We start from the raw sequence: 25463 nt of genomic DNA on the forward strand, positions 1-25463 counted from the left end.
TGAAATCGGTCTTTTCTGGCCGTGATTTTGGGGATGTCACAGGCACCCCAGAATGGCCTGGCAGGGTAGATCAAGCACCCCAAAATTGCTTGACATGGGTAGGTCGGGCACCCCAGAATGGCTTGGCAGGGTAGGTCAGGCACCCTAGAATCGCCTGACAGTATGTTCATTATATGGTGTGTGGTATGATGGGGAAACTCACTAAGCTTTGTACTTACAGTTTACAGTTTTGGTTTCAGGTACATCTTCCTCTAACAGAAAGAAGCCGGTGTGATTGCAGCGCATTACACACACATTTTCCGCACCAAAGATCTATGGGATTTATACTCTGATATGATTCTATTAGGACATGTTTTGATTATGGATACATTGGTTGACATATACATTATTACTATGAGGTTTTCAGACAAATGGTTTTATATTGTTTAATTTAAAAATGAAATTTTTTTTTGGACTTGAAATTTGGGATGTTACAAGTTGGTATCCAAGCCTTGGTTTGAGGGATTCGGGTACAATCTTGGGTGTGTCTGGACTCAAATTGAGGAGTTGGTATGAAAATTTTCAAAAGAAAATCCTTTAATAAAAATAATTTTTGAAAATAAATTCAAAAGAGAAAAGAACTTGAAAAGAATGAGGTGTGTGATGCGTGCAATCAACCGAGCTCAAGTAAGTTTTCCCCAAGGTACCATACATGTTTGTTTCGATATATGTCACGATTATGAGAATTGCATGCTAGTTTAGGGCTAATGATCTAGGAAGATGCTTTATGTTCCTGCTATATGTGCTTATTGATATTAATGTTAACAACTGATTAGTCAGCAATGTGATAGCCTGATTAGAATATGATTGGTTTGGGTTACTCAATGCTTGAATGTTGCTTGCTTTGTGCTTCTAGGAATTCTAGTTATCTTGGGCTAACTAGTAGACGAATACGTTAAGTTACATATCGTGAGGACCAAATAATTTCAGAAGGTTAGGTCTAGCCCTATTTCGCAGCTCTTGTTTGAGTCCAATCGTTGTAGGGTAGGACCTCTCATTCGAAGAATTATCTGGTCTTAGTGATATGTAATGGCATTCGTGAGCTAGTTAAGTAAAGAAAGCAGGTATTTCTTACGCAACTGATGGCGGAGAGTGGTTTGGAGAGTTACCCTAGGGAGAGCCTAGGATGAGATTAGTGCAGTGAGCAATAGTATTATAAGGGACTTGGTGAAGTCAAGGCAATCCTTATGGAAAGTACGTATAGATGTGGAAGATAGTATGGGCCCGTACTAATGAAAGCAAAGGATCTGTACTTGAGTCAAGGAGAGCTGAGATGGAACCAGGGAACTTGTAGAGTGTGTAAGACCTCTAAAGGTTATGTATGACCCTGAAAATTATATGTTTTGTTTCATAATGGTGGTGACACGTCACGGAGCAAGACATTCAGGGTCTGGGTCAGGATCAGGTTCAGGTTCGGTTGTAGGATCTGAGTCGATTGATGACGGACATCACGAGTTCATCGCGTCTGAGATTACGAGAGGTATCCTTGAGGTGACCGCTGTGATTTCCGGGTCGATCAAGGAAGGGATTGTTTAGCTAATGGAGGATTGCCTCAAAACGTTCCGGAGTGACATGGCATCCAGCCAGTCTGGCCTATGCACACTGTCCTTCAAGGACTTCACGGCATGTGGTGCAATGTACATTAGTATATTGCAGCATGAATAAAGTTGGCATGAGATACGTTTAAAGCAGAATGCATTAAAAGAATAAATTCGAGTGTAGCGCATATGGAGAGCATATACGACATGTCCCATATGTGTGAAATGACTTATTGTTTTTAATAATTCTATGTGTTGCGTAATTACGACATCTACGAGTTGCATATGAGACAACCTGTTTAGAGTTGGTGTAATTGATAAATGATGGTGTTTAATATATGTTAAGGTGCTTTAAGTGGATGTGAGATGAGATATTTTTGGTTCCTATAATTAAAGTGACCTAGAGAAGAAATAAACACGATTCGGTTAGAGTTATCGGATGAGCAGAGATGTTAGACTAGAGTTGTCAAAAAGTATATTGAGAATGATGTGGTTGATTAAGATTTTTGTTATCATTTCCCTACCGGTTAAAGTCACCCATCACCAAGGGGTCAAAATATTTTTTTAAGAAAATGATGATAATGTACTGTGGCTTCGCGACACGATTAAGAAGAGACCGCAACACATTTAAGAAGTAGCTTGTTATATTCAGAAGACTAATTAGAACTCACAATGTGCTTTTGAGAGGCCGTGTTGCAGTTTGTGAAAACATGAGCTAGAGTCATTAATGAACATAAGTGTTGAGAGCAACCTAGAAGTAAGTATGGAACAATGTAGTTGAGAAAATAGTTCCATTAAACAGATTGAGTGGGAATATTGTGATAGAAAAATTTTGAGACATCATTTTTAACATCCCAAAAATACTAATAAAAAATTTCATTTTCAAACAATCAAATCCATACAATATTTCTTCAAAATCAATCATGGTAAAATATATCTCAAACATCATAGTAAAATGATAGCTAGTAATCAATGTGGAAAAGTCATCAGTCATCAGGAGATGTTGTGCAGTCATGTTCAACCCTTCCCTTTGGCACTGGAAGTGCCTGAAAATATTTAAACCACAAAACCGTAAGCATAAAACTTAGTGAGTTTCTAAAAATACCACATATCATACATATCAGTGAGCCCAACCTTGGGGGTGTATTTCAACCCTATCCGAACGCTATGATCCAACCACGGTTTACAGTCACTCCCAGATTACAGTCCGACTGTAACCTTTCTTCCATGATCCAACCATGGTCTTCCCTGCAATTCATAAATACAAACAAGTGTTGTGATCCAACCACATTCTGTCATACAAGTGATGTGATCCAACCACAATCTTTCATTCAAGAGTCATAGAGACAATATAACAACCTCCATAGTATATTGAGAAGAGTCACCTCGCAGACATAGTCAACAACTAACAACTCTCATAGTCAATGAACTGGGTGCTATACACCTCCTAATAAACCATAAAAGTTAAACCCTTTTTCTACCTTCACAAACTAGCCAAGTGGCGAAAAGTCAACAATGTCAAAAAGTCAACAGTCAAAGTCAGCTTCAACGAGTCTCCACGTTGTGACCTCCTATTGGCCACCTCGTGGCAGGATAACTACAAAATAGCCGGGCATCCTGTAATACGAGTTTCTAGGTATTTACAATTTTGGCTTTGTTTATTAATAATTTTGCATTTTGGTCCCAAACGCCAGACGTCAGAATGGGAACGTTGGGCATTGCAATGTCATGTGTTGGTTTGTGGGCGCTAGGTGTGTGCACACAGAGGACAAACCATAATTTTAGGGTTTTCAGCCTATTCAAAGATCCTTATGGCCACAAAGCATTTAACTCTAGCCTGCATTTCCTCCAAACCCAAAAATCGAACCCTAGCTTGTGTATGAGTGTTTTAAAGCTTAAAAAGTGATTCTTGAGTGTTTCTTGTTAGAAGTAAGATCATTCAAGTGGTGGTGGTGCATTCTAGCTTGTAGATTTAGAAAATTCATCTCTTTTTGTACCCTTTCAAGGTATAAAGTTCAAATCTTGGAGCTTATTAGTTAGATCTTGCTTAGCCTTGCATTTTGGTTCTTTTTGTCCCAAAGCTTTTGTTATTTTTGAGTATGGAGTACTCCAGAGCTATTAAGCAATCCTTTCAGACATTCTAAGATGTCTAAAGTCATAAAAATGTTAGCTTGGCCATTTCCTTTCTCTCATGCAAGAGATATGGGGCTTTAATGAAGTAGAAAGTTGGGGTTTGGGGGTTTTAGCTCCTTGTAGCCATGCAAAGGCTTAAAGTCGGAGAATTTATGGCTTTAGGCATTCTTTTAGTCTTGGATCTGAAGTTTGGACGTTAGGTCTTAATCCATTAAGACCTTAGTTTAGAAATTGGAATTAAGGAGTTTACTTCAGGCGTAACCCTAAGAACACTAGGTGTTGGAACGCTAGCCATCGTATTGTGGACTCCGTTCGTTCTATCAGCAACCCATTGGATTGATTTTTGGGTCTTGGGCCATTAGGAGTTTTGGGCTTTCATTAATTGAGTTATGTATAGAAACAGCAAAATGGTATTTTGCCCTTAATATGATGAATGATGAATTGGACCATTGTTTATGGTTTAAAACCCTAACTTTTGATTGGGGTCGTTGGATTAGGTTTATTGTGAGGATTCATGTTTGCAGCAAATCATGTGTTTGATCCATTTATCTTTAGTTAGAGGCGAGTCTTGCTATCGTATGATTTGACTGATGTGATTGCATGATTTATGCAAGGAGCCAATCTAGGCTCGAAATCATTAAGGACTCGAAGTTGATGCGGAGTCGGGGGTTGATACAGACCGACACAACTATTTGTTGTTACATGGGGTTAATACGGACTTGGGGGTTGATATGGACCCGACGCAACCACGAGTTGTTATATTTATGTGTTTGATGCATGTGGTATTTTGGGGAAACTCATTAAGCTTTGTGCTTACAATTATGTTTGTAATTTCAGGTACTTTCGGTACAAAAGGGAATGACCCGTCATGATCGCAGCGCATCCACCCATGTTATGCATTTTCTTTATGATTTGGATTTGTACTCTGATGATTACTCTCTTTTGACATATTTTGATTGGTTTGTTATGAATACTTGATGGCTTTCGACTAAATTAAAAATGAAAATTGTATCCATGTTTTTGGGATGTTACAAGTTGGTATCAGAGCCTTGGTTTGAGGGATCCGGGCATACTCTCGGGTGTGTCGGAACTCAAACGAAGGAAATGTTAATCTTTTCAAAAGAAAAAGAAATTGAATTTCTAAAAATATTTCTACTAAGTAAAAAGGAGGTGTGATGCGTGCAATCAGCCGAACTCAAATAAGTGATTCCCAAAATACACATACCTATGTGTTATGATTAGTATGCCAGATGTGTGAGCTACTTGTTAGATTAGGTCTAAGAATACCTTTAGGAATCCTATGATAGAATTATCTAATTTGTGTGATGCCTTATAGCTTAGGAGGATTATGCACTATGTATTACCTAGAATTGATATCAACTCAGTGAATTGCTAAGTGTATGCTTTTAAAGTTGTATACGATTAGGATCAAATATCCATAGAATGATCGGTTTAGCCTCATTTCATGTTCCTTGTTTGGTTGTGAACTTATGGTAGAATAATTATTTGACAGTCTTTGTGATCCCGTTTTGTGTATAACTTGTATGCATAAGGAAACCAACGGTGTTGATTGAGGTTCTCGGTATTATGAACGATGGGAGTTGAAGATTCCTAGGGGGATCTAGGATATATATATATATATATATATATATATATATATATATATATAGAGAGAGAGAGTTTTGATACGAAATAAATGTTTGTTTTTCACAAAAAAATGGCAACGAAAGACTTTAAAAATAACAAGTTTATTTTTAGTTCATAAAAAAATCACACCATCATGGATCCATTTATAGAGGTTATAATGAAATAAAAATAACCATAGGGTGTTTTAGAGATAACATTTGAAGCCTTTGAACCCACTTGGTTTTGGGGTGTTGATGAATATAGAAAAAAAATCAAAGTGTATGATTTCTCTACAAGTATCCACCATCAAGAGTAAGGCACTTGGAATGCTAGTTCCTTATTGTATTCTTAGTGTCTAAAGCCTTTAAGTTCTTAAATCAACTAAGCACCAAAGGGAACAACTCAAGAGATCTTCTGAACACCAAACTTACTTCAAAAGAGAGAGAGGAAGAAGAGAAGAATAACCCACGGTTCTAGAGAGAAAAGAGAGGAAGAAGAAGAGCTTCACCCTTACAAAAATGCAAGCCTCGTGCATCTCTTATATAGCCCATGAAAAGTAAGGTCTAACCATTAAAATAATCCAAAGTAATGGTAGCCTTTAGAAGCATGGGAGACAAAATGTGGAAGGTTGAAAAAGCAACCTCCCACATCATCATTATGCCTTTTAAAAAGTAAGAATCTTTATTTTTATAAACTCCAAGTTTATAAAATATAAAAACTTTGTCTTTAGGTAAAAGACAAAATAATCCAACTATTCCAAAATGTTGTGCATGACTTATTAATTCATACCATATGAAATATTAACCAGTAATACTCTCTTATAATTATTATTTTCACAAAACAAGAATTATTCCCTAATTAAAATACTAGAATCGATATTATTTATTAATAATCACATTAATAATAAATACACAAAATGTGCCAACTTGATAAAGGTGTCACCCTATAGGATCATATATTATCAGCAATATCACTCCATAATGATTCTTGGGCATATAGATCCATCAATCTCCCACTTGCACAAGATTCATTATAGACTGGCAAAGATAGTAGCTGACATCTAGCAACGGGTCATTTCCCCTAACAACATATAAACGGTTCCATCTCGACAACTGCCAATTCCAGGAGCTCTAAGCTGCAATTATTACTAAAGGTTTGTATCAATTATTCCCTTGTCTCAAAAATCATGTCGAACATGAGATATAGATAGTGATCAATCTCATTTTGTTCAACTTTAACTAAGGCCTTAGATTTCATGCTCTCAACGAATAAGAGGGACAAATCCAATCTTGACTACGTACACCCGTCAATGTAGTTCATGTCATACCCAACGATGGCCCTTATGACTGCCTTTTACGAAACAACGTTAAACCATGTCAAAGCATGACAATTCCTACACTTCAAGTCCCAAATATGTATCTCAGGTCTAAGAATACAAAGATCATCCTGACTACATACACCTATCAATGTAGTTCATGTCATACCCAATGATGGTCCTTATGACTGCTTTTTACAATACAATGTTAAACCATGTCAAAGTACAACAATCCCTACACTTCAATTCCATACTTGATAATCATACATGAATGCATATCTATGTGTTTATTAGTTTTTGATAAACTATTGAGCATATTCAACAATAGTTGAAAACATGCTAGTTCCAAACTATAATGCACTTGTCTTATGGATCTTTTGCTTTTAAAGTTCCAAATTGCTCCCACTTAGAAAAATCACTTCTAATCACTTGTCTTATGAAATGAAAATTAGTGGGATTAGTAGAAACTTCATCCTAAACAATCATTTAGGATATTCTACATAAATGCAGTTAGTAGATGCTAGAGTGGTTAAACTTATTATCTAACATAAGCTCTATAACTTTATACCTTTTAGATAAGGATAAACCATTTTATCCTTAGTCTAATATAAGTATCTAATCCACTTGTTTGGTTGGAAATATATATTCAATATATATTTTTTATAGTGAGCATAATTCTAAAAAATTATAAAGTAAATAGTTCCTTTAAAATATCATATAATAGACTACAAGGTCTATGTTTTATCCTCTTTAAAAACTTGTACTATTGACATTCAGCTAGTGTCTAGGTGACCCTATCCCACTAGAGAATACAAAGGTTATCTCGAATATCAAAAGATAGATTCAAGTGGCCAGGTGATCCTATGCCACAAGAACAATACTAATGACGAGGGAGTGTTTTTTGTCAGAATGAGTTGTGAATCGATTCCACAAATCTTAAGATGTTCCAAGAAGACTTGGTTTACAAAATTCATTTTCTTTATAATGACGAAAGGTTGATGATGATCTCATTAATATGTATTTCAAACTTCACTTATGAAAAAAATGATCAACTCAAACGGTTTCATCAATAAAGAATAAAAGTCGTCAATGAAATTGATTAAGTATCTATTACTTAGTCAATTCGTGGATTTAAAAAGGTTACATACATCACTTATGTATAACACTTTGTCAAGCCTTTTGTTCGTTAATTACTAATAGACAAAGACACGTGTGAATCATCTTCCCATATAAATAGGATTCACATATATCAAATGAATCAGACTCATTTGATATATGTGAATCGTATTTATATGTATTTCTTATAAATAGGATTCACATATAAATAGGTTTCATCCTTTTGAAGTTGTTATATGTATTTCTTATTTATATTGTCATGATGATTACGACATAGATAAGTTCCAATCAAATATCATTTGATTATATAGGTGTTACGATTAGAACTATTAATTTAATGAAAGATTATAGATTTACTTCAAAAATAACATTATGAGAAAAAAATATTCTTTAACACATAATACATCGTTTCAGAACATGAATGTGAACACCCATTAAACGATAAGTGAATCTACATTTATTCATAAATTAAAACTTTACGTGTCCCTATAAGGATAGGTACAATACATCGAATGTTTAAATAAAAGATTATAACAACACTTGTTATATCTTCAACACAAAATACCATTCGTTTATAATCAGTTGTTTATTTCTTCCAATCATCAACACATAATATCAATTATTAGTGTCACATGAAGTATTACATACTCAAGTGAATGATTGAAATATATATAGTTCTTTCATATAAGTATCTGAAGTCTTGTCCAAGTCAGACTTCTTCAGCTCGATGAGATGAGAGGAGTAATTCCTCCTTTAGTGTCCAGTTTCTTCAATAATAGAAACAACACTAATCATTTGGTCCTTTCTTGATTTCTCGTTTTATGTTGTATTTCCCTTAACTGAACTATAAGTCTATATGGGTGCACAATCTATTAGACTTCCTTTTATTCAATGCTTGAACATACTTGAAGCTATTTCTAGTGGTCTAATTGGATATCTACTTTACTTGATGAGACATCTGATATGTTTCAGAATTATCCAAGACTTTCTATAAGTCAAGGTTGATTATATCGAGTATGATGTGAGACATATCAATACCATCATAATAATACTTCTTTCAAAGTATCATGATCAGACTAACTGGTTGCAGAGGTTGTTCAAGTATGAGATCTTTTAGTATATATAATTTCTATTTATGTTTAAGGTAGAACCTCAAGATATTATACCAGTTATAGAAATTATAACCATCAAATGTTATTGTCTCTTGAAGCTCAGCAAGACAGAGATTTTGCAGGGCGAAAAATTATTACTAGTTATCAACAGAATTTAACAAAGTTTCATTTAGTATTTTCAATATTTAGTCTTTAAAAATTAATACCTTATATTGTTTCTTAAAACATTAATTTATTAAAGTCTAGGATCCAAGTAACGAAACAAGTAAATGGTTAGGCGACCTTTATCCCATAAACTTAATCAAACTCGATAAGTAGCGATTACCAATTGCATACGATACGTAACTCCTAGATTATGGGATCATAAACAACTATTGTTTAGTTTGGCATGTTTATCCCATTTATGCTTCAAAACTTTTATACTTAGGCAACCTTTATCACATAATAAGTTGATCAAATCATCCATTTAAAAAACATGTGAGTTATATTTCACAAATGGTTAGGAGACCTTTATTCAATAAGCAAATACAAAAACACCTTGGCTATTTTTGACAACTCAAATGAATATGGTTATCCAAAAATCAATATAAACTGCACAAAAATCCCAAGTGAATTTTAAATGGATTGTATAGATTTGAAGTTTTGTAAATAAGGGTTTATATATGTTTTACAATTATAGTTTATAAAAATGATCTAATGAATATTGCCACTACTAGAAAAACAACCTTTTATGACACGCAATGTGTGTCGTAAAACGCTCAGACGATGCACAAATACATGTCAAGGAAGGCCCTGTCATAACATGAGACGACAGGCTTTTGTGCGTCATCTATTTACGATGCTCATTTACGACACACAATGTGTATCAAGGAAGGCCCTTTCATAAAGGAAGACGACATGCTTTTGCGTGCCGTAGCCTTACGACGCACGTTTAGGACATGCATTGTGTATCATTAAAGCCCCTATCATAAATGAAGATGACACGTATTTGCGTGTCATAACTTTAAATGTTATATATATATATATATATATATATATATATATATATATATATATATATATATATATATATATATATATATATATATATATATATATATATATATATATATATATAAAATTACTAATTTTCAAATTAAACAACAGATTGAAATTATCATAATACAAAAGAAAATACCATACATAAGAACGATAATTCATTTCAAAAAAATATCACATGTCAAACAAGTTACCTAACATTACATGTCAAACAACACTACATCTCAACACTAATAAAACTAAAAAAACATGCTTTTTACTGCATTTGGAGCTCCCATTATTCTTATATCAGCAACCAACTTTAGGTCCAATTCCAACCACCTGCGAAAGAACAACATTGTAAAAGAACAACATTAGAAGATCGAAATTTGCTTGATTTGATGATTCAACATTAGTTTAACTTGGACCTAATCTTGTTAAAAAGATACATATGAGAATATATATATATATATATATATATATATATATATATATATATATATATATATATATATATTTGAATCTCAAATGTGATTTCTTGGATGTCTGTTGATAACTTTGCCAATGCTTTAGAGTCTTCATCCTACATGGCATTACATGAGTCGTATGTTAAGAGTATTGTTGTATGTTGTTAGTTTTCCAAAATTTTCCATTATTAGCATTGTAGAGGTAAGTTGTTGATGTGCCAAATGGGCTTCCTCTTGTGCAACCAAAAGCTCTTTGTATAGCTGCTACAAGATACCAAATTAATTGATTAAAAAAAGAATAACAACATATATATATATATATATATATATATATATATATATATAACAAAAAAGAAAGCATCATAAAGTCATGAAGTCAAACCTTTTCATACTTATTAATGGCTTCCTTATCTTTTTTTTTGTTTCCAAATCTACAACAAAATCCAAATTTTGAAAACTTGAAGCATTTTCCTTGTCCATCTCCAACACAGAGATCTGCATTACAAAATGAACAAGTAGTTCACAAGACATTGAGATCAAAACTCATATTAAGAGTAAAACACACTTTTTCCTCAAGTTGTTTGAACTTTTATCATTATCTAAAGCATCGGCAAGTCTTCTTGTTAAGTAGTCTATTTGTATTTCATTCGTTGTTCTCTTCAAATAAAAAATAGCAACAATATGAGAACAAAACATACTAAGATTATACATAATCGATTAATATATGTATATATGTATAGGAGCTCTATATACATTACAGTATTATTAATTTACAATTTTCAGTACTTTAAAGTAAAAGTTTTTCATGAGCTGCTACCGGTGGGTGGTACATAGGACCTGCCATCAATGATGTCGTTTCATCAACCCTGTAAACACAACACAAAATCACTTGTCATTTTCATTCTAATTTTAAAATTAATTCTTATTAGGACATTCTACTTTTAAACCTACCAATCTATTAAAATTTTCAAATAATATAATTTATAATGTTTATGGAAAGTACATTGCTATTTCTTGAATACAAGATGTTACAAATCAAGAAACTTACATGGACTACTAACCACCTGTTTCCTGCATCATCTGAGTATATATGTACTCATCAACTCTTTGCTTTGCCAAAGCAACCTATTTCACTTCAAATTAAAAATCATTTTAATCAAATTTGTATATAAAAATATTAATCTTATTTTGATAACTAAAAGTTGCAATTCTTTTAAAGGAATCACCAACTTGCTGAGCATTACCACCCAAGTGAATTTGTCTATGTTTGTTTTCCCCTTTCCCACCATGAACCTGCAAGACACAAGACATCAAATAAATCAAAATTAAAACAAATTTTGATTTTTTTTCCATTCAGTAACGATTAACATTTAACAAAAAAAAAAAGACTTGATTTTTTTCCTAGAATCTCTAGTCATTTTGCTAAATAACTTGCATAAAAAATATATAAAAACAAAACCTTGATAGTTGCTCCTGACACAGTTCTGATCCGAGATATGTTTGAGCCACATCTCCCAATTAATCCACCAATAAATGTCTCAGAAATCATCATCTCTAGAGTTACATATTTAGCTGAAAGGTAAATAATAAATTCAACATACCTACACAAAGATAATGGAATGATTCATTACATTCCATGTCCATCATCATGTTTTGTTAGCTAGTAGAAATGGAATAGATGCAATATATAACCTGAAGACAGGTCCATATATTGTTGAGTTGGCCGATGAGTGAAGCCAAGATTATAAGTTGGACTGATGGAGATTATTTACTTAGGTGGATTATCCCAATATAAATATAAAAACAAATTAATTAATTATAACTAAATTTAAATCAACTTGTAACATCCCGAAATATCAAGAGTAGAGTTGAAGGGCTAAAAGAGTAAATTGGGAAAGAGTGACTCGGCGAGTCCATGTGCGGACTCGGCGAGTAGAGTCGCGACCTGGTCGCGTGTTAAGTGGCCGACTCGGCGAGTCAGTGTAATGGACTCGGCGAGTAGGCGCTGAGTGGAGAAAACCCTAATTCTCGGGGTTGAGCCTTATATAAAGATCACTATGTTTACCTCCCAGCCTCTTTATCACCCCTTGAGCCCCAGAAAACCCTAAATCACGGAGAAGCACCATTGTTGAGTGGATTGGAGCTTGGAGAAGTAATGGTTGAAGGAATTTTGGGAAGATTGAAGGCTTGGAGCAAGGGGATTTGCTTGGATTCGAATTTCATTGCAGTTGGGGCATCACTTAGAGGTAATATCTCATTATTGACCTGTTGTTATGTTGTTTCTTCATTTTGGGGTTTGTGAGAAATTGTCTATGGATGAAATGGGAAGTCTAGAGGTTAGATCTGAGGTTGCTACCTCAGATCTGGAAGGGAGAAGAATCAGAGAGCATGAAAGTCCCTGTGTTGGAGTGTTTAGTGAAGCTTACATGTCCCAAACCCTAGCCCCAATGTGCAAACGGCTTAGATCTCTTTGGATTCACGTAAAGTTTGCCACTTTACGTGATGGATGGGTTGTAGGAGGCTAGATCTATGTTTTGGATCAATTGCATGGTCTGGAGTGCTTCTGAATGGATTCAGAACGGTGGTACTCGGCGAGTCACATGGGTCGACTCGACGAGTTGCTTGAAGATGGCCTGGAACTCGACGAGTTGGAAGAACAACTCGGCGAGTAGGTTGAAGATAGCCTTGGACTCGACGAGTCTTGTCAAAGAGTCCCAAATATTCTCTGGTTGAGTCGAGAATCGGTGAGTCGAGTGCGAGTGGACTCAGAGTTGTTGGACTCGGCGAGTCTCGGGGTGACTCAGCGAGTTAGGTCGCAGATTGAATAAAGTTCTGATTATGGGAACTCGACGAGTCACAGGGTTGACTCGGCGAGTAGGGTCAGTCAGGGGTTGACTTAGACTGAGGACTTTGATTTCAACCAAGGGTTGGCCGTTGACTTTTAGGGTTTGGTCAGCGATGTGGCCTTTGGTCCAAGAGAGAGGTAAAATAGTCTTTTAACCATAAGAGGGTGTTATGAGAGGATTTATTCTAGTCTCGAGAGTTATATTCATGAGAGTATTTGCCTTACGTGTTAGGCGGTGGCAAGTTCGAGATTCAAGTGTGGGGATATCTACTTCCTGCTTGCCAGGTGAGTCTTCTCACTATACTTTACCTTGAGTAGGTAACCAGAGTTATGTGATTAGAGTATTTGTATGCTATATGTACGTGATGTGTTGTACTGCATTATTTCTATGTGATTTATGATGTGCATGTTTATAGAGTTGGAACCGGAAGGTTCCCAGAGTTAGAACCTGAGGGTTCACAGAGTTTGGGTGCACGGACCCACAGAGTTATAGCCTCAAGTGGCTAATATGTGTTATGTGTGGTATTTTGGGGAACTCACTAAGCTTCGTGCTTACAGTGTTTTGTTTGATGTTTTTCAGGTTTCTTTCAGTATCACGGGACGACACCGACTTGATTGTACACACCAGAGAAAGAGTCATATTTTGGAGGATCCTGGTTTTCTATGCAAGTGAAAATGGAGTTATGTTTTGTAAATCGACTATGAATAAGATTTTAAACAAGTGTTTCTAAGAGTAAAATGATTATTTTAAATGAAAAAATTGTCTTGAAATTTATGGTGTTACAAGTTGGTATCAGAGCCTTGGTTTGAGGGATTCGGATGCGCCTTCGGGTAAATCTGGACTCAAACTGAGGAAGTAAGAAAAGTTTTAAGGAAATAATTTTCTAAAAACGAATAAGGGTTCAAAGAGGAAGCAAGAAAGAGCAGTGTGTACAATCAGCCAGAGCCCGAACGGTGATTTCCCAAGATACCCTTATTTTGTGTTATGAGATATTTATGATGCACTTTATGAGATATTATTGCATGCTAGAGACAGGCTAGGTATTTCATATGTTAGGACTAGAGTGGCCTGATTTGTGATGCCTTAGCCTAGGACTCGTTGTTATATGTGTTATGCTTTTGAGTATGTGATGAGTGAGAGTATCCAGTTAGAACCCATGAGGGGTAGAGTTACAGAGTTTGGTGGTACTTTCGAGGATGAGCCGAGAAGGTGGAGTTATCACAGAGAGGGAGTCCTATGTATTCTTCGATGCTCGAATGCTGCTTGCTTTGTGCTGTGGAACTCTCGATGATGGGAGTCAGCTACCAAGTGAATATGACGATATTCAGGAGGTAGATGGCTAGCATCATTAGGAGCTCTTCAGCAGCTGATAGGAAAGAAGGGGAGGACAATGGAAGAGCCTAGGGAGTAACCCTAGCCAGATGAGTGTGCTTGCAGAGTAGAGAATTTCGCTGGGGAGCGAGCACGCGCAATGGGATTAGTGAAAGGGCAGGTCGAGCAGCTACTTAGAAGCTCTGGGATGGTCCGTGTGGAAAGTATGGGTAGATGTGGCAGGTAGTATGGTCCCGTACTACTGAAAGCAGAGGACCCATACTTGATACAGGGAGTATTCTGAAGGTTCTAAGGAGCGGATTGAGGAGTGACGTTATGGTTCGGGTACCATACATCAGAGCATATTGAGGAAGTGATGTTATGGTTCGAGTACCATACATCAGAGCAGATTGAGGAGTGATGTTATGGTTCGGGTACCATACATCAGAGCAGATTGAGGAAGTGATGTTATGGTTCGAGTACCATACATCAGAGTAGATTGAGGAGTGATGTTATGGTTCGGGTACCATACATCAGAGCAGATTGAGGAGTGATGTTATGGTTCGAGTACCATACATCGGAGCGGATTGAGGAGTGATGTTATGGTCCGGGTACCATACATCGGAGCAGATTGGGGAGTGATGTTATGGTTAGGGTACCATACACCGGGGCATATTGAGAAGAGATGTCATGGAATGAGTACCATGGGTCGTAGTGAAGGATGTTTGTGGTTCTCTGGTTATTCGGTTATGAGTAAGTTCGATGAGGCATCCCTTGAGAGGGAGATCGAGAGCCCCTCAGAGTATTTTAGTAAGGAGTCAGTGAGAAGGGAGAATTTCGATCTGATTTGGGCAATCAGTCGATAAAGGAGATGTCACCTCCTATGATCGGGGAGGTACTGATTATGTACGTGTGAAAAAAAAAATGAGGAGCATGATGTTTTAGTTTTGGGTTTAGGGGTAAACCCTACAGGTCGTCATTGATGATGATTTCCCACCAGAGTATCAGGTAGCATGTGTGCCGCGAGGCAGTGATCTATCATGAGCAGATAGTCAGTTGGGACTAAGATAGTCGAGGGCCACGCTATACCTAAATGAGTTTAGTCGGGTGTACGGTAGTGGTATCAGCGGGGAGTTCAGTCGAGTTCAGCGGTGCCGAGAGTTTTCTATCCATGGGGTGTTGAATTTGGGAGTGGGTTCCTGTTCTTGGGATGATCCCGGTGTTGGAGCGTTGGTTAATGAGTTGAGGTGAGGGGTATGATGGTTTTATGGTTCAGTCTATGAGCCAGGGATGTTATCGAGCAGTTGAGTTGTTTGGTACTAAATTGGTACGAGATTTGGAACGGCTAGAGGCAGACGTGACGAGAAGTTCTTGAGGAGTTCACCAGAGGTTCAGAGTATATGAGGTCGATTCATTTCCTTAAGGGGGGATTATCGGGCGTTGTGTAGCACTTTCCGGGGGCAGGTGCGATTTTGCTGGAGAATATAGTTATGGGTTAGTTGCGTGCTATTTGGTAATGGTTCGAACCCTAAGTGGGGGAGAACCGGGTGCCGTATGTAAGAAAGCAGAGATTTGTCAAGAGCAGGTATAAGTGGAGTATATAGATATGCGGTAAGAAATCATGAGACCAGAGATGTCGGTGATCGAGGAAAGGGGTCAGAGTGAGTTAATGCGGGAAGTACTTGTTTGAAAAGGATGAATGTCTCCACGACAGGTGTTTATTAATCAGGATTCTGGTATTGGTCGGTGTTGGGGCAAGTAGATAAAGAATGATTGGGCAGCCAACTCCCGGGTCGGTATGCGTATCCTTGTTTGGATTTTGAGCGGCGGGAAAAAGGGTTTCGGAGAATTATCAGCGTATTTCGTAGCGTTAGCGTTTCTTCGTATTGCAATTGAGAAATTGAATACACCGAAGTTGCAACTTGGGAAAAATGAAGATCTAGTTATGGGGTTCAGAGGGAATGTATTATTGCATCTATATGGTGCTTGGGGCAGGAGATCTGTGGTTGTGGCAGGATCTTGTGATGTTCGGTGGGGGTGTTCCGAGGTATCCGGGTATTGATATCTTTATTTCGAAGTTATTCGTGAATCTTGAGTTGAGACGACTTGTGGTATATCAGGTATCTATGGAACTAGTGATAGCCCTTTGAGTATGGGCATCCAGGGAGATTACTTGGGAGAGTGGATCTTCGTAAGGGTGGGCATCTGTTATGACGATTGCCTCCAGAGTCTGTGATGAATATTCGAGACGAGTATGGGTAGCCGCCTATGATAGTCTGTGGAGCACGAGCTAGTGGAGTCAGAGGGTGTTGTGATACTGCGGGGAGCCGTAGTACTCACTAGTCAGAGGGTGTTGTGATACTGCAGAGAGCTGTAGTACTCACTAGTCAGAGGGTGTTGTGATACTACGGAGAGCCGTAGTACTCACTAGTCAGAGGGTGTTGTGATACTGCGGAGAGCCGTAGTACTCACTAGTCAGAGGGTGTTGTGATACTGCGGGGAGTCGTAGTACTCACTAGTCAGAGGGTGTTGTGATACCGCGGGGAGTCGTAGTGCTCACTAGATGGCAAGAGAGTGTGATGATGGAATGTTCTCCGATCAGTGTATGATGTGGAAGAGTTTTGGGCTTGAGTAGCCCTAGTATTGAGTTTTTTGAGCCTGGATGTTGGACCGGGGGTGAGACTGGGGTCCCCGTCTCTGTCGGGGAATGTGGTGAGATGGCAAGGGATATGCACAGCAGAAACCAGAGATCAGAGTGGAGACGATCCTCGGTTGGATTGTACTTTCTTGCATAAGGAAAAGAGAATTTCGTGACTTGCGTGTCACGGGGCCGGGATAGTGGTCACGGGGAGGAAGTTAGTGGGATATTTGGATCATGATTTAGGTGACCTTTGGAGGCTCAGCTGTGGAGTCAAAAGCTGACCTGGTGCCCAGTCTCGAAGAGGGATATGTGATGAGCTAGAGCTTATCCTGATGATGTCGGAGGACACCTCAGAGGGAGTGAACGATTCAGACGCTCAAAGACATGCTTCGGGCATGTGTATTAGATTTCGGAGGGTGTTGCGGCACGTATTTATCCTTGGTTGAGTTATCCTACTTCAACAACCATCATTAGTGCATTGGTATGCCACCCTTTGTGTTGTTGTATGGGAGGAAGTATCGGACCCTCATTTGCTGAGGAAAGTGTCGATTCGCGGAAGTGGAAGTTGTAGTGAGAATGGATGATTTGGAGTCTGATGGTCGAACATTGTGTCTGTGACAGTGGTATGGAATGACATCATGATGGGATGTCTGCTGAGGATGCGGAAGGGATTCCGCGGGTGTAGAGCCAAGAGTCTCAGGATGGATGTAGGGATGGAGTCTGGGACTCCCAGCTTGATTCTGATCAAGGGTCGTGTGCGTAGTGGTGGTGTCTCCTGGGGACGTTAGAGATGTCATCAGTGCGAAGGGTTCTCCTAACCCGAGAGTGCGAAGGTTGGTGCGGCTTGGGTGCTTGAGTGCAAGAAGAGGACTCATGAGATTTGCTCTAGGATTGAAGAGTGGGCCTTTCTGTCGTCACGGATTGGATAGGATGGGATTTGGATCGGGGATCCAATGGTTCATGGCTTCTAACCTTTATGGGTCAAGTGATTGTTGAGATTTGGATCAGTGATGCTTCATGGGTAATTCTTGGATCGTTGAGTGTGGTTATCTGAGGGTACATCCGGTGCCCGGTTCGAGACAGTGGTCAGGACACCGTAAGGAAAGGGAAAGTGTGTTCGAGTTTCGATGGGTATGCCTTGTAAGAGCGGGTCCGATTAAGGCCAGGTGGCACGTTGTGGGAGTATTTATGGAGTTGAGTTGTTGTAGGCTTCGAGGGCGAAGCCTAATTTAAGTGGGGGAGAATTGTAACATCCCGAAATATCAAGAGTAGAGTTGAAGGGCTAAAAGAGTAAATTGGGAAAGAGTGACTCGGCGAGTCCATGTGCGGACTCGGCGAGTAGAGTCGCGACCTGGTCGCGTGTTAAGTGGCCGACTCGGCGAGTCAGTGTAATGGACTCGGCGAGTAGGCACTGAGTGGAGAAAACCCTAATTCTCGGGGTTGAGCCTTATATAAAGATCACTATGTTTTCCTCCCAGCCTCTTTATCACCCCTTGAGCCCTAGAAAACCCTAAATCACGGAGAAGCACCATTGTTGAGTGGATTGGAGCTTGGAGAAGTAATGGTTGAAGGAATTTTGGGAAGATTGAAGGCTTGGAGTAAGGGGATTTGCTTGGATTCGAATTTCATTGCAGTTGGGGCATCAGTTAGAGGTAATATCTCGTTATTGACCTGTTGTTATGTTGTTTCTTCATTTTGGGGTTTGTGAGAAATTGTCTATGGATGAAATGGGAAGTCTAGAGGTTAGATCTGAGGTTGCTACCTCAGATCTGGAAGGGAGAAGAATCAGAGAGCATGAAAGTCCCTGTGTTGGAGTGTTTAGTGAAGCTTACATGTCCCAAACCCTAGCCCCAATGTGCAAACGGCTTAGATCTCTTTGGATTCACGTAAAGTTTGCCACTTTACGTGATGGATGGGTTGTAGGAGGCTAGATCTATGTTTTGGATCAATTGCATGGCCTGGAGTGCTCCTGAATGGATTCAGAACGGTGGTACTCGGCGAGTCACATGGGTCGACTCGACGAGTTGCTTGAAGATGGCCTGGAACTCGACGAGTTGGAAGAACAACTCGGCGAGTAGGTTGAAGATAGCCTTGGACTCGACGAGTCTTGTCAAAGAGTCCCAAATATTCTCTGGTTGAGTCGAGAATCGGTGAGTCGAGGGATGACTCGGTGAGTCGAGTGCGAGTGGACTTAGAGTTGTTGGACTCGGCGAGTCTCGGGGTGACTCAGCGAGTTAGGTCACAGATTAAATAAAGTTCTGATTATGGGAACTCGACGAGTCACAGGGTTGACTCGGCGAGTAGGGTCAGTCAGGGGTTGACTTAGACTGAGGACTTTGATTTCGACCAAGGGTTGGCCGTTGACTTTTAGGGTTTGGTCAGCGATGTGGCCTTTAGGCCAAGAGAGAGGTAAAATAGTCTTTTAACCATAAGAGGGTGTTATGAGAGGATTTATTCTAGTCTCGAGAGTTATATTCATGAGAGTATTTGCCTTACGTGTTAGGCGGTGGCGAGTTCGAGATTCAAGTGTGGGGATATCTGCTTCCTGCTTGCCAGGTAAGTCTTCTCACTATACTTTACCTTGAGTAGGTAACCAGAGTTATGTGATTAGAGTATTTGTATGCTATATGTACGTGATGTGTTGTACTGCATTATTTCTATGTGATTTATGTTGTGCATGTTTATAGAGTTGGAACCGGAAGGTTCCCAGAGTTAGAACCTGAGGGTTCACAGAGTTTGGGTGCACGGACCCACAGAGTTATAGCCTCGAGTGGCTAATATGTGTTATGTGTGGTATTTTGGGGAACTCACTAAGCTTCGTGCTTACAGTGTTTTGTTTGATGTTTTTCAGGTTTCTTTCAGTATCACGGGACGGCACCGGCTTGATTGTACACACCAGAGAAAGAGTCATATTTTGGAGGATCCTGGTTTTCTATGCAAGTGAAAATGGAGTTATGTTTTGTAAATCGACTATGAATAAGATTTTAAACAAGTGTTTCTAAGAGTAAAATGATTATTTTAAATGAAAATTTTGTCTTGAAATTTACGGTGTTACACAACTCCATAAAAATGAATTCCTTAAAAACCCAAACCTCAACTGGCATCCAATCTCCACTAAAGCCCTCAACACTGCAGGAACATCTCCAGATATTTACATTTTCCATAATAAAAGAACAAAAAAAATTAACGATTTTAATAAAATTGTCTAAAAATATACTATAAAAATGAGTCTTGTAGTGACTAACTGAACTACTCGATCAAATTTATGAGCAGATGCACATAATGGCAACTGATTTGGAGCAAGTACGGTAACTGTTGCACCAGAGGAGTTTCTTAGTTAACCAATGTTTTGACCAAATACCCCAATCAACATGCCAGTTTGGCACCCAGAAATTAACAGTCTTATAGTATTTGTTGCCACATGTCATGTTGCAATTTTCAATCCTTCAACATTTTGATTATCCTGCAATGAATAGTTGCAAGAAGTCATTACATCAGTAGAAAACAGGTATGAAAAGGTAAAACATGAACTAAAAGGACTGAAAAAAAAAAGATGAAAACCCCACATGCAAAACTATAAGGCGAATTTGGAAGCTAAAGAAAGTGACATCACATGAGACAAAATTCAAAGTTATCAACACATAAACATGCTTGCATAAATAAAGAAACACACTCTCCTATATTTTAACATTTCTACCATGATTCAAACAAGATCAGATGGTCAAGTATTATATAAAAGATGGCTAATCTAGAAAAATGTCATTTTTCTATATAAGACTTCAAAAGAATATAGAATGGATCAAGACACTAGTAAACCAACATTCACCAAGTGTTTAACTAGAAACAGGAAGTTGCAACAATGTTTCTATTTTTTTTACAAGACTTCATAAATAAATTGATATCCGCATCAATTCCCCTGAACTTGATCGCAGTTCGATCATAGGCTCTGAGTTATAATATCATTGATTCATTTAAGTTAAAATGACATTCAATTAACTTAAACTATAATAATATTTATAAAAAGGAATTATGTCTCTAACCTAGCTGCAGCTAGGGTAGTGTCAAATCCGCCTAAATAAACTTGTTTCCCACAATCCCTGACCATTAACTGGTTAAAGTTCTAAAAGCTGAAAGAAAAAATCATCTGAGTCTTTTGCACTACCAGGCTCTAATTCCATGATTTTAACAAACTAATTCTCCTTGGATTTGACCATCATGAAATCATTTGAATCTGAATGATGATCTCTTACCTGTTGTAGCAAAGGAGATGTAGGCAGGGTCTCGTTGACGGGCGGCGCGTAGGTCGGCTACGGTGACGGAGAGGAGAGATGGGTCGGAGTAGAAGGTGTTGAGGAAAAGATCGTAGAGGAGGATGGAGAGAAGATTGGAGGATCAGAGTTTGTTTCCTAAATAGAGAGAGGGAGAGAGAGAGAGAGAGAGAGAGAGAGTGTGTGTGTGTGTGTGTGTGTGAGAGCGTGTGAGAAATGAGTGGGAGACGATGGTGGAGTAGAGGTAACTGGTGAGGGCTGGTTCAGATTCAATGTCGCAGTGAGCTTCGGCTTTGATTTCGTTCCAAACCCAGTCTCATTTGTTTTCTTCGCCATTGATGCTAGTTTGTGGAGACGATGATGACATCGTGTACTGCGATGTGGTGTTACGATCTTGAACCGACATCTTGAGATGGTGGAAGAGTTTTCTTAGGCACTTCGAACTCTTAAAGCTTATGAGGTTCGATGTTGGTGGTGGCGGCTTAGGGCTTGCAGAGAGAGAGAGAGAGAGTGAGAGAGAGATGGAGAGAGAGAGAGAGAGATTGAGTGCAGAAGTAGAGGAAGACGAACTACTTAAAGGATTATTATGGTTTTTTGGTAGAGGATTTTAGAAGGAGAAGAAGGAGATGCATTTCCCCCCATGGGCTATTAAAAAACAGAGAAACGTGCCTTCCTAAAAAAATATAAAACGACACATTTACACGACACGCTTTTTATGATTGGCGCCCTCCGTGTTTTTTTTTGTTGGACACTAATCATAGGGCACGCAAAAATGTATGTCCTCTATCCTCTAAATTTGAGAAAACTGACATTATTTTTTAGGACAGCACAAATGTGTGTCCTCTATCAGTGTGTGTCATTGTTTGCGTGTCATTAAAGGGCTGTTTTCTAGTAGTATGCATGCATTCAACAATTCATGTATCCTTTTGTAAAATTCATATCACTTTTTATAAGGTTCTTTAGGTGTCAAATAAAATTTCATTTCATTTTCCATTAACCACGGTCAGTTATAAACTAAAATCCGATATTTTAAAGTTTAGTCGTAGATCGGTTTTAAGAACTAGTAACAGTCTTAATAAAACTTTATTTTATGCTTAAGACTTATAGTTTTGGATGAGTTATGAAATCAGTATTTTAAATTTCCTTTTAACAATAAAAAACTTATGACTTCATGAATTTATAAAATAAACTCATTTTATTTTATAAACTCAATTTTACGCGTCTTATGATAAAAATCATATTTTGATAAACCAAAACATGGGTGATGATACTTATGTTTTAAATCTCATTTAGCATTAATAAAACATAACATCAACATGTTACGCTATGTTTAAAACACCAATATCATATATTAAGTTTTGACGCAAAAAATAATCACTAGTTTTATTATTTGCCGTTATAACGCTATAAACCGATTTTAGTCTTTTTAATAAAAACTCCTTATTTGTTATAAATACATTGAGTTTATATAATGTTTAAACATCTTTTAAACCATTTCAAATATTTTAAAGTTGAGTATTTATAAGTGTAACACCGAAAATTTTCAAAACAAATTTTTCAATTTTTATAAAACATAATTCCATTGATATTCATAAAACAACCATTTTAATTATCCGAACAAGACAATACAAAATCACAAGATCATGATATCAAACTCCGAATGTGTGTGTGTACGGATCAAGCCGGCGCCTTCCCGCGGTCATCACTAGTACCTGAAACAATAACATCAACACTGTAAGCACAAGGCTTAGTGAGTTCCCCAAAATACTACATATAACACATATTAGCCACTCGAGGCTATAACTCTGTGGGTCCGCACCCAAACTCTGTGAACCCTCAGGTTCTAACTCTGTGAACCTTTCGGTTCTAACTCTGTAAACATGCACAGCATCAATCACATAGAAGTAATGCAGTACAACACATAACATACATAGCATACAAATACTCTATCACATAACTCTGATTACCTACTCAAGGTAAAGTATAGTAAGAAGACTCACCTCGTGTGTCTCGGTAAATCGTAAACCTGAAATCGCTAATCACTCGACCTGTCGAGCTGTCGTCCCCCTATAGCACAATACACCTCTAATTAACACTTTCCCAACTAGGGTTGACCACACTGAAACAAGTCAATCTAGGTCAACGCTGGTCAACGGTCAACGGTCAACTTTGACCGGACTCGGCGAGTACCCAGGCGACTCGGCGAGTCTGGGCGTATACACCAATTTCCCTGGAATCCTCTCTTGACACGTCGAGCATTCCCTCAACTCGACGAGTTCCACCTGGCACGAGTTGTGGGGCCACCACGACTCAACTCGCCGAGTCTCAAGAACAACTCGGCGAGTCCAGTTAAACTCAGTCCACCTGTCCATTCTGACTCCCCCTTGACTCACTGAGTTCACCTTTCCCAACTCGGCGAGGCCACTCACAGAGTGGTCGGGCAACATTCATGCTACTCGCCGAGTCTGTTCTTCGGACTCGGCGAGTCCATGCCATGCACTGACTCAATCTTGCTCTAAAGGTCAGATCCAGTTCATTAATCCATAGATCCAGTCCCTCCAAGCTCATTTAGCACGTAAAGTTACAATCTTGATGCACATACAACCTCTATATGACCATATATGATGTTTATGACTCAAATACTACAACACAAGGTCAAAGACTCTATTGTCACTCATAAAGCTTGATGAGTGAGGCTCTCTGGACCTCTATGGATCCAGATCCATGGCCTCAACTCAAAGAGGGAACCAATGGGCATCAAATCATCCCATAAATGACCATCACAAGCCCTAAATTGCATCATGCTTCACTAAACAGAAAATGGTCCGAGATAACACCTCTAGAGTGATGATCTAAGCTCCAAATCCACGAAATAGCAACCTCCTTTGCTTCCTCTTGCCTATGGTCTCCTTCTTCTTGCTAAACAACACCCACAAGATCAAGAATGGCTCTCTTCTCTTCACAAATCGCTCAAGAACTCTAGGGACACTCACTGAGGGTTGGGTGAGCACAAATGACGGCCATAAGGCCCTTTAAATAGGCCTCAAACCCGGAGATTTAGGGTTTCATTACACAGCGCAGACTCGCCGAGTCCATATCATGGACTCGCCGAGTCCAGGCGCGCACCAATGTTCAAACCCGCGTCCCTACTCGGCGAGTCTGAGCTCCAACTCGCCGAGTCCCTCTCACAATATAACAAAATTTTAGATTACAACATACCTGGTAAAAATCCGGATGTTACAACTCTCCCCCACTAGAACTAGACTTCGCCCTCGAAGTCTCGCTCTAAAACAGCTCCGGATGCTGCTCCCGCATCATACCCTCCGGCTCCCAGGTCATTTCTGATCCCTTCCGATGTTGCCACTGTACCAATACCAGAGGTACCTCCTTGTTCCTCAAAATCTTGATCTTCCGATCCCTAATAGCCACTGGTCTCTCAGCATAATTCAGGCTTGCATCCACCTGAATATCCTCTAATGGAACCACTGCCGACTCGTCGGCTATACATTTCCTCAACTGCGATACATGAAAAGTGTTGTGAATCTGTCCCAACTCTGCTGGTAACTCCAGCCGATAGGCTACCCGACCCACCCTTTCGATCACACGAAACGGACCTATAAACCGGGGCCCCAATTTGCCCCTCTTCCTGAACCGGATCACTCCTTTCCAAGGAGAAACCTTCAGGAGAACAAAGTCGCCGACCTGAAATTCCAGCTCGGACCGGCGTCTATCCGCGTAACTCTTTTGTCGGCTCTGAGCGGTCAATAACCTCTGTCTGACCAGCTGTATCTGCTCTGTCGTCTGATTCACGATCTCTGTACTGCCCATTACCCTTTGCCCAACCTCTCCCCAACATATGGGAGTTCGACACCTCCTACCATACAACAGCTCAAAGGGCGGCATGCCAATGCTCGAATGATGGCTGTTATTGTAGGAAAACTCTGCCAAAGGCAAATACGTGTCCCAACTACCCCCAAAGTCCAATACACATGCTCGAAGCATGTCCTCGAGTGTCTGAATCGTCCGCTCACTCT

The 25463-nt window shown here is 38.8% G+C and overlaps 1 pseudogene; it reads right to left on the minus strand.

Annotated features, from left to right (window-relative positions):
- Window positions 1–11419: 11419 nt before the first annotated feature.
- On the minus strand, window positions 11420–20585 carry LOC145016333 (uncharacterized; annotated as a pseudogene).
- Between the last annotated feature and the right edge of the window lie 4878 nt (window positions 20586–25463).

The sequence above is a fragment of the Lactuca saligna genome, chromosome 9 (assembly GCF_052625555.1).
Source record: "Lactuca saligna cultivar CGN05327 chromosome 9, ASM5262555v1, whole genome shotgun sequence".
Taxonomy (NCBI): domain Eukaryota; kingdom Viridiplantae; phylum Streptophyta; class Magnoliopsida; order Asterales; family Asteraceae; genus Lactuca; species Lactuca saligna.